The sequence below is a fragment of the Melanotaenia boesemani genome, chromosome 18, assembly GCF_017639745.1.
Source record: "Melanotaenia boesemani isolate fMelBoe1 chromosome 18, fMelBoe1.pri, whole genome shotgun sequence".
Classification (NCBI taxonomy): Eukaryota; Metazoa; Chordata; class Actinopteri; order Atheriniformes; family Melanotaeniidae; genus Melanotaenia; species Melanotaenia boesemani.
This window is the reverse complement of record NC_055699.1, coordinates 13,240,852-13,250,619: the sequence shown is the minus strand read 5'-3', so window position 1 is coordinate 13,250,619 and position 9,768 is coordinate 13,240,852.

The following is a 9,768-nucleotide window of genomic DNA, read 5'->3' as shown; positions in this document are numbered from 1 at the left end:
TAATTTGGGAAGGACGGGCAAACAGCAGCTGCATGTGTGTGCGTGTTTGTGTGTGCATGTGTGTTTGTATATTTGTGAAAAGGATGGCCATGGTGAGCAATGACAAATCACCTTGACAGTGATTGTACTGTATATCATACGTAGCACCGATGCCACTCATGAATGCTGATTAGAATCTGCTGGTGGTTTAATTATGTTCTGCTCAAGTGCTGAAGAGCAGTTTGTGCAGTTTTTGAAAAAAAAAGATGAAAATTTTTTTGGTCGGAAAGCAATTTTGAGTATCGTCAAGTAACCAGATGGTTGAGCTTAAAAAGACAACAACACAAATAAAAACCTTACCAAAAGGCTAATCTGTCTATATATATATATATATATATATATATATATATATATATATATATATATATATATATATATATATTTTTTTTTTTTTTTTTCTACTGTTGAAGGATAAATCTGTTCTTGCATAGCAACAAGCTGTGACTTATTTTCCGAGTTGCTTATACCCACCTCTAGTTTACAGTTATTTTTAATACCACTTGTATTTTTTGTCCAAATTCCCTTATTTGTCACATTTATTTGATCAAATCATGTCCATCTGAGAGTCATTGCTTGTGTCATTGTAATGCCAGCGCTTTTGGCAACAGCAGTAGATTTCTGTCAGCGTCTATCTTTGAACACCTCCCACATCATGTTCTGAGGAAGTGAGTCCTGTCTGGTGCCAAAGGGGTGCAGTCCAACAACAAAATGGCACAGGATAGGGGGGGCTAGAATGGGGAGGGGTCCTCTCATCCACCTACTGCACTCTATGGCCGAACAATTAAATTAATCTGAAAAGCCTCTGTGCTTTGGAAAATGTAATGACTGATAGTATTTTTGTTGCTCAACTGAGTGTATGCATTTCCTTGGGCTGTCAGTGGAGGGCAGTGCTTAAGTGGAAACAAAGCAGAAGCTGTCGAGGTACAATCAACCTCATCAGTGTGAAGTTGTGTGGGTTTGTACATTCTTGTTTATATTCTGCAAGTCATGTGGGTCTCTCACAGGTCAGTAAGAGTGTGTGGTTTATATTATCTGCAGTGTGTAACATGCTGTTGGGTGTCTCTGTTGTTCTTTACATTACAGTAAGTAATACAGACAAACTAGCACAGAAATTATGCTAATGATAACAATGATTATGCTAATTTGACTCTACCAGTCTAGTGCAATGATGCTGAGCCTCCATGATTATTAATATGATCACAACACGTTAGATCACAAATTGGTTAAGATATGTTCGTGGTCAGCATTTGAATTGTCTGTAACATCAAAATGTTATAATCTTATAATTTAAAAAAACAACATTGTTTTTTGACAATTCAGGATTATTAATACCATTTTAATCATTCTTATTTGTTGACATGTTAAATTTCTTTTAAAATGGCTCAGCAAGGTTTAAAGGATAAAATTAATCAGATATTTATTTAAATATGTGTATTTGTGTGTTTTAAGAGGTGAGTCACTGCTATCCTTGCTGCAGCTCTAACTTCTCATAGACAGAAGTTTTTAAGGCCATTGCATGACTACTGAGTGATATGGCAACAAATGTGTTAAGTCAGCAACCACATCTGGGTGTGATGCATCACGAAGGCATGTCAAAAAACTGTGATCCCGATCAGTGTGAAAAGTGTAGACAAGGATGTAATATTGAACGTCCAGATGGTTTCCAGGCAGAGACAGACGTGCGGTGGCTTGGCATTATCTTTAATTCATATCTGCTCAGCCGTTTTCCCTGCGCTGTTAGGCCCTGTCTCTGGGCGCTGCGAGATGTGCAACTAATTTAATATGGAGGAACAAACAAACTTAGTTTCGTCAGTGTCACTTTTGCTGGCATTTCAGCTAATTTGTGTAAATACTACTGTGTATGATATAGTGCAACATGGTGAATGTTTTCTCTTACAATTGAAAATGACTTTTTGGGATGTGTTGCCAACAGCTTGACGATGATTCTCAGAAGCCCAGTATGGTTCACGCCTCACTGCTTCAAAGAATTGTTAAGCTCTTTTTAATTACATGACACACACCATTATTGTGGTTGATTTAGTTTCATATACCTGTCTATGTATTGTTAAATCACTTCTTTTAAAACTTATGCATTGAAAAATGCTAAAATACCAGTTTATAAAATATTTTTATCTTTTGATTTATCTTGGCAGTGTTTGAGAGACTTTCTCGACGGACTGAAATTCATACAAACTGCAGATGTCAGTCTAAATTAACAACTTCAGCCAAAGGCCTTCAGAATAGAGAAATAAAGCTTTATTTACCCAGGCAGAAGAGAGAGAGTCTAGTACTCATTTTTCCTGGGCCACAATTCATCTACAGTACTTGGTTTTGTAAAAAGCAAAGGAATTGAAGAATTCATAGTCAGCTCACTCTGCTATTGATTATGGTGCAGATGTGTCTAAGCTGATGTAATGTGAGTGACAGGAGATGAGAATGTCCAGGCTGGGGAACAGTAAGCAAATGCATATATGAATACTTTCCAGGTGCAAGTTTTGAGTGTGCAAATTGCTCAATAGAGTCAATTAGGATTTTGTTAGTGTGGAATATCTACAGAGCATCTTCATTCAGCCACTTTTTTTAGTGTTATGTAGAATTTCAATGCCAATATTGATCAGATGCTGAGATGTTGAACTTTCTGTCTTTAGAGTATTGTTGGCTTCCAAAATTCAATGCATCTGCTTTTCAGAAGCAACTGACAAATGTATGTTAATGTGCTGGCAAGATTTAAAAAGTGAAATGAGGCAGCCCATCTTTTCAGATCAGTCATGTGTCACGAGCCAGAGCCTCAGCCCTTTCCTCTTTCCTCCATGGGGCCAGGATGACCTCAATAATTAAGGGACAATTTTAAAATGCATTTCTAATTTTCTACCAGACTAAAAAGCTTTATCATGGAATAGCTGACAAAAACCCTCCCCTTGAATGGGGGTGACTCCTGGGCTTCCACTAAACTGGTCATGAATGCACAAACCATCTGTTTTTCTGGCCGTTTGTCAGTGTGAGCGTGGCGGAGGCAGCTGTCGGAGTGGCCCCGGTTTGAATGATGGAGCACACAACCTTTGTTTCGCTCCGCAGCGCTTTGTGAGCTCTGGCTTGTCTCGCTCATGCTGCCCCGCTACGGAACAAGGCGGGAGACAATTTCTGTTGTTGCCCCACCAGTCACCACCAAGCTGCCAGGAAGACACAGTCAGAGCTGGGAGATGGACTCGGAGAAAACATTAGAAAATTAAACAAAGAATGAATGACTGGGAAAGAAAAAATAAGGAAATGGCCGAAGAGGATGTGGTGAGAAAATAAAAATGAAGGGAAGGTGTATGGCCAGTGTGTGCATTCTGTTGGCGGATGGGGATCTGGGGCATTGTGTGCCGGCCAATCTGTAGCTCAGTGGGTGAGGTTGTCAGGAGCCAGAGCCAAGGATGAGGGCCAGAGGGCCAGGAGAGAGAGGTGAGAGTAACCAGCAGAGCTGAAGATACCACAGGAGAGAGTGGAAGCATGAAAAGACAGAAAACCATGACATGTAGAAGTAAAAAGTGTAGCAAAATTTTCAGCCAAAAGGCACTAGTGTCACTTCCACTTCCTCTCGTAGTTATAGTAGTTTTTAAGACTGGATTTGATGCCAAGCCATGATGTCGTGTTTTTTTTATTGTTTGTTTGTTGCTTAAACAGTTCACTTTCCACCCCTAAACCCACAACGTGTTACTTGTGAAGAATAAAAAATGCTCCTTTACAAGAAATGTAAAAGAGCAGTGGGCAAATACTGAGCGTAAATAAATCGGTGGGGTCTTGAAAAAGTAAATGACAAGGTTTGATATGGCAACTGCGTTTTGAATAGCCTACAGTATACTTAAAGGCTACTTCTTTAAAGGGTTTGTTACATAAAACCCAATTAAGGCCCATCACTGAGCATGTGCACTTTATAGGAGAACAATTTCCTTCATGTCACACAGTGTGTACTCTTCTGCCCCCACTTTTATTAATCTGTGCTTTATTAAGACAGTTCTCCCAAGCAGTGTTTCCCTTCCAACCTGATGGGATTTAACTTTTTGTTAAAATTGACAATGACTGCTATCCCCCTTGTGTGGACACCATGACCTAATTGCATATATAGGCCTTGCTGATGCACTTGACCGGAACAGAGAGACTGTGATTTTTTAAGAATACAGGGTTAATCCGTATGGGGGAGTAAACAGTGTGCAGTGGGTCTGTGTCTTATGTAACCTGACGTTAGATCAACAGAAAGATTGGTGACAAATTAAAGTGAGAACCTGAATAAACAAGTGGAGAAATATTATAAATGAAGATTCTTTTAAATAGTTTGTAGGACTTGGTCAAAACGATAACTCATTTGTTTCTGTTTCTCTCATAACTCTTAAGTTAAATCTACGAAAGAGGCATCAGTAAATGTGGTGACCAGTATTTATGCTATTTATTGAGATAAACCATGGAGCAACTCTGCCTCAAGTCACAGAGGATATCATATTATTGTAGAGTTGCAAAGCATTAAGCCTTCATTATGAGGTATGTGTGCTTTTGTGAATTCAGTGGTGTAAAACCCATACGATGATCAGCGATGATCTACAAGGATGAGGAAAAAAGTGATATGGCTGGATGAGTCGTCCTTCATCATCGACCAGGAGGCTAGTACAAGCCTGAATGCTTGACCCCTGCACTGTGTGTACACAAATACAAGCAGCATTGCATTTGGTTCTCTTACTGAATCTCATTGCTTTGCAGCGGTTCAGTGATGCAAGCTGTGGGCTGATAGAGCTTATGGTGGTAAAGCAGAGTTTAGCAGGAAGCAGTTGTGCTCTCTCACACAGCAGTCTGAGCATGGCGTTTTTCTGTAGCCCCGGGGCAGGCAGGCACCCAGCGCTAGCACTGCCCGTGTCCAGCCCCTCCCCATCTGTGTGTCACGAGTCAGATCTTGTTAGGCATGATGGCTCTCTGATGTGGACAAATTTTCACTAAGGGGGGACCTGGAGACTGAGAGACTCAGCTTTGGGTGTTTTGAAGGGAAATGTGGCTCGGAGTGGGAAATAGAAAAGGAGTAATTCTGGCTTCTACCCACTGTGAGGTGTGGAGTATTTCTTGGGTTTCATGCAGCTCCTCCATGATCTCATGTAGTGAATTCACTCTCAAAACTCCCAGGAGATAATCTTGGGTATTTAGCTGCATTTGATACATAAAAGAAAGACAAACAATAAGCAAATCCATCACGCTATTGCCATCAAACTAATGAGTCTTTCCTTTACAGACATATTTAAAGTCAGTGTACTAAGTGCATAAAAATGACAATGACAATGGGAAACTCTAGGAAAAAAAGTTAACCCCCTTTTTCTCTGTAAGTTTATGGTTGAATTGCATCAGGTGCAGATCCAATTTCAGTTGTGTGGAAACCTTCAATAAACTGCCAGGCACTCATTCATGATCTCACACTTTTGTCTGTTAACTTCAAGTGCCAACAATAGGCAGTGGTGACAGAATGGCCTCTCTTTTAAAGCTTTACGGGGCCAAGAGAGGCCAAGCATCAACACCAGCCTTTCAGAATAGGCAAGAGAAGCATATGGAGCTCTAAATAAAATTCAGATCAAGCACAATGATAACTGAGGTCTGCTTTGTGTTTGGACAGCCTGGTGAAAAAAAGGGGGTGGGGTAGAAATTTAGATCTCCATAATACGATTGTGAAGCATGAGCAAATGAATGTATGACTCTGTAATGGTGCATGCTTTTTTGTCTAGCAAAAACCACCGCAGCAGTATTATTGTTAGGGACAAATTCTTCATACTCTGCCCTTTATTGCTCTTCAGTGATTCTCCTCAATGAAACCTCATCATCTGCCGAGAGTTCTGCTCCAAACCAATACCACTGACAGTTGATAGATTTTCCAGGCTTGCAGTCTTTGTCAGAAGCTGATGACCTGAATGGGCCTGAATGGAAGGGCAATGAATAAAATGTTAAAAGCTGATAAATAAACCTTCTAAAAGCTGCTATGGTCTGTGTTGATAGCTTATGGAGAGGAAGGGGTGTGAGGGGATTTTTCTCTTGTCTTTTTTCCCTCCCTCTTTTTTTCACACTTGCAGAATCTGCGGCCTTTGAAGGACTTGTGAGGCCGAAGGCGTCCCGTTGCTCAATCAAACAGATTAAGTCAGTCAGACAAGCAGCGATCTGTCCCATTCAATAAAGTTACTTTTGTCATGCCGCATCTCAGAGGGCCTTATATATTCATAACACTAGGCTTGGACATGTCACTGTTTTATCACACCATGAGTGGGTCTTTGACTGGATTTTAGTTTGCTGTTTATTGTATTCTGCATGCCTATGTCACTAAGAAAATAAGCTAGGGTATGATTAGGGCAATGCAACTGCTTGCCTAAGCTTTTTAAGCTTTTAGGCACATTTCAACTACACCAAATATAAGATGAATGTAGACAAATGAAAAGAAAAATGTCAAGATATTTCTTTACCCTTTAATAAATTAAAAGTTCAGTATGTATGCAGGATTGCTAAAGTATCGGACAAAGCAGTAATGAGGACATCTGTTTTCATATGGTCCTTGACACATAGCACCAGATATTTGATGTCATCTTGTCCAAACTGGTCCATGGATGGCAGACAGCATGGCATCCTGTGATTGGTTCTGACAAGCCAGTGACAGCTCTGGAGGTGAAGATGCATGACAAAGGGCAAGCAGAGGATGGTGGGGGACGATGTCGGGCTATAGGTCTCTATGTATGTCTGCCCTTATTTGCTGCCTCCACTACCCATAACCCCCTTCACAACCTCTGTCACCCCTCCTAATAGCATGTCAACTACAAACTGTCCACCCACACTTTTGACTCAACCAGTGGGATATCTTTAGATGTTACAGCTGTTGCAACATATAGCACATTTATGTTGTTTCAAGTATCAGGACACTAACAGTGACATAATTATATCATTGTAATATATTTGTTACCTCCGCCAAGGCAGAGGTCATGTATTCTGAGGCATTGGTTTGTCTGTCTGTCTGTTAGCAACATAACTCAGAAAGTTATAGATGGATTTCGATGACATTTTCAGAAATCTCCAAACTGGAATAAGAAAGAAGCGATTAGATATTTTTTGGAGTGCGTCAGATCACTGCCTGGATCCAGGAATTCTTATCATCTTTACTATGGGGCGGTAGGATAATTTTGCCATAAGAGTTTTGAAATTAAATAATGGTGCCCACAATCATTAGCAAAAATAAATAAATAAATGCTTCTAGTTCAATATGTGGAGGGTGTCTGTAAGTAAAGGAAGTTATTGTTTTGCTAAAAAAACAAAAAAAACAAAACAGACCTACTACAGGGATACCAGAAATTCAAGGAGTGCCTAAATCAACATTGTGTTGCATTCTTGAGGCACTGACAACCAGTCAGTGACACCAAATGACTTGGAGGAACATTGAAGACGAAGTGAACTTTTGTCTAAGTGAAGAAAAACCCTTTAAAGAAAAACAGAAAGACAACAATCAAAAACCTTAGAGAACAGAAGAACCGAAGGTTTACTTCAAAGGCAAACAGCTGATGATGTTTAAGAACAGAAAGTCTGGATTAGTTTGTTAAAGGTAGTCTATAATCGTTTAACTACAGCTTTATGCTCATTTTTAGACATGTGCTACTAAATTAATTTACCAGCACACATTTTTAACCTAACAGACAAAACACAAAAAACAAGTAATTACTTAAAATATACCCTGAATGCAACACAAGAACTTCTTAATCAAACAAGTTCTCAGAGTGCAAAAGGGTTAATATATTATTGTATTTAAACCACTCGACTTAAACACTACACATTAGTCACATTTTATCTGCCTCATTGCAAATCTATGGTTGTTAAATGCAATGACAAAACTATGAAACTGTCCAAATGCTTATGGACCTAACTGTATGCCAGCCACTGTGGGTTATGAGTGGTATTATGTAGATCTCAGATTTAAAGATGGCCACCTGTCATCATGACAATCAGGGACTGCCATGCTTTTGCACACAGCTGAGCACTATGGGAGCCAACAAAGCCTCCTTGACACTAAGCGTGGAACAGATTTTTGGCAGTGATAGCCGCTTATCATTTTTTCCCTGTCCCAGACATTAAGGGAATCCTCTGTTCAGTACAAGTGCCATTTATTAGAGGTGGTAATGAAAAAAGGGTCCTGTTTTACACACTGACATTTTATTGTGGGGCATAATGACTACATCAGGAGTTTGTGTCTGGGTTCACAAGGCAAATTGGATGGCTGTTTTCTCCTCATGTGGCCAGTCTCCAGTGTGACCTTGCATTAGTGCATATGCTCACAGCAGGGTCACTGGTTGAGGGCATGATCTGTCAGCCTTTGTTTATGAAAGGCAGACAGCACAAGCCTGTAAGATAACATATTTCATGCAATTAGTAGTCTGCTGTACTGCATTTCTGTAAAGAGCACCAAAGAAAACATATTAAAGTTTAAGCATTGTTCTTTTTCCAGCTGTGTCATGCAAAATTAAATTTTAAAAAAGCTTTTTATATCTAAAAATGAAATAAAAATGATTGATTATACTCAAATTTTATCCCACATTGAATAAACACCAAACAATAGTTTATAATTAATATTGTGCGATGCAAAAATGATGTCATGATTTCAGATAAACAGGCTGCTGTTACAGCCGATGGCTTCCAATATAGTTTATCGATTTTTTTTTGTTAATTGTAGAAACAATGTAAGAAAAAAATACATTATATAATTATGTATTTATTTAAATGATTAGCTTAAAGTTGGGAGAAAATAAGCAAACTCTCAATTGTGAAGAATGGAAACTGCATGCTTGACATTTTTGTTTAATTTAAGTTATCTTTGAGAAAAAGAACATCAATTCTGCATGCAGAGATCACAAGGAACTAGTCATAGAAAGTGATGAAAATGATAGTTTGTCAAAACATTTAGAAAAAGGTTTAGCTTTCTAGTGTTTTATGCAGGGAATAACTACTTATGATGAAAATGTAAACACTTTAGCTCTGTACACTTGCAAGACACATTGGTGTTTACATGATTGAGATGGTTTCGATACGATAGAGATAGGTTGACAGAGTCTGTCAGTGTGGAGTTGGCAGCAGCTCTGACAACAGGCGCCCTCTGACAGTCGCTCTATAAGGCTTGGTAACCAGCCTTTTTCCTGGGAGGTGTTCACTGTCACTGTGCATTGTGGGTGCCTGGCAGCAGTATTTCCCCAGGCTGTCAATCTCCACAGACACTAACCTGCCATGTTAGATTTGACCTCCATGGGAGAGATTACTGTCTGTAAGCTTTGGAGGCATCCTTCATTTTTCCTCCGCTCTGTAGGGATACCTAAAAGAGAGGGGATGGTAATGCATGCAATATAAAAAAAATGCTTAAAATACAAACTGAAAACCAAGGAGAAAAAAAAAATCCTTATTATTACGGCTTTATTACTGTAAAGAGTAGAATCAATTTAGGTTTATTGACATTTTGATGTAAAGTAACCATTTTATACAACATGCACAGTGCTAATTCCTCTGTTATCCTAATCTCCATTGTTAAAACACCCCCTCCCCCATCAAGAATAAATAAATGAAAATAAATTTAAAAAACATTGTATGCAGTATGCAGTGTCATGTGAATGTTGTGTTGCATAGTAGCACTGTATATTATTGTTTCTATTTATTTTTTTTGCTTGGAGATGAGTTTTGGACAAGGACACTGGCTGTGACTTT